This window comes from Berghia stephanieae, chromosome 13, assembly GCF_034508935.2.
Source record: "Berghia stephanieae isolate SIO BIC M18660-M18661 chromosome 13, UCSD_Bste_1.3, whole genome shotgun sequence".
NCBI lineage: Eukaryota > Metazoa > Mollusca > Gastropoda > Nudibranchia > Aeolidiidae > Berghia > Berghia stephanieae.
The window spans coordinates 23,997,327-23,998,665 of NC_088372.1; positions in this window are offsets into that span (position 1 = coordinate 23,997,327).

Genomic DNA, 1,339 nt, shown 5'->3' on the forward strand with positions numbered 1-1,339 from the left:
CTATTCTATTTAAATCGCTCGATATTTTTGAAGAGCGAGATTTCTAGCCAAAATTTTGAATAGTTTTTATGGGGGTTTTTTTTTTTCTTCTTTTTTTTTCAGAGTACCGCAAATTACGTGAAGTAAAAACTTTTAAAGGCCAAAATGTAAATAAAGCGCGTTTTATCAGTGTTAGAAGAATGGAGTTCATTGCAGTCGCCATTTATTCTCCCCTATATTTTACTCTATAATATTGTTATACTATCTTATCTTTGTGAAACGGCCGCCGACGATGATAGATATTAGACTATTTTATTTATGAATGTTCGCCTATCTAGATGGCCTGAAATATTTGAGTGGTATCATATAATATAAAAGACTGTGAATTTTATTAGTTCTTACTTTGGTGCAAATTTTGTTAAATTATGATTAACTCGTGTGTATTCTGATATTATTAACATCGTGTTTATATTTAATTTGTGTACTTATTCAATTTTTAAAATACTTTACGTAAGTTAAAGATTCGCTTAGAAAATAATAATATAATCGAAATGTTATAAGCGACATCATAGTGAAAATTGTGTAGCAGGTACCTATTACTAGTGCAGGATAAAATCTGGATAGAAGGAACGAAATTGACGTCACTCAGCCCCTAGGGTTTTTTTTGTTTTTTTTTTTGAACAGCTATTTTGGTAATGAGTTCTCACTTCATTAAAATTAATTAATTAATTAATTAATCAATTAATTAATTAACAAGGAAAGACTGGAATAACCAAGGCGTTAGCCGCAATGCATCGCCGCAAAGTGAACTAAGGCGATGTGACTTGCTCAAAGCCACACAGCGCTGTGGGTGATTTAACTCGGTACCTTTTGGGGACGAAGCAAAAAAGACCGTACCCCACTGACCCACGCCGTACCTATAAATTATAAATATCATCAATGAGACTATCAGGCGTGTAGAACTAGTGATTATTTTACTTAAACGCTTACCATCGATGGTAATACCGTGTGGTTTGCTTAGTTTAAGTACTATCTACACCTGGACGATTGTCAGAGGGGTGTTCCTTTCCGCTAAGAGCCTCTACAAACCAAAAATCCACCCACTTTATGTTTGAACAGGGAGAATTAGGCTGCGTCTTTCGTGTGGGAAATGTAATCAATAGATTTAATTAAATTCAATTCATTTCAAATATTTATTTATTGTCGGCAGGCTAATATAGAGGCCTTTGACTGACATAGGTTTTAACACGTAGTGCATAAAAGAAGTACATAGTAATACTTTTTAAAAACATTCCCTCATCAAGATTCCAATCATGACACACAAAGAAAAGTAACATAATAGATATATATATATACGGTT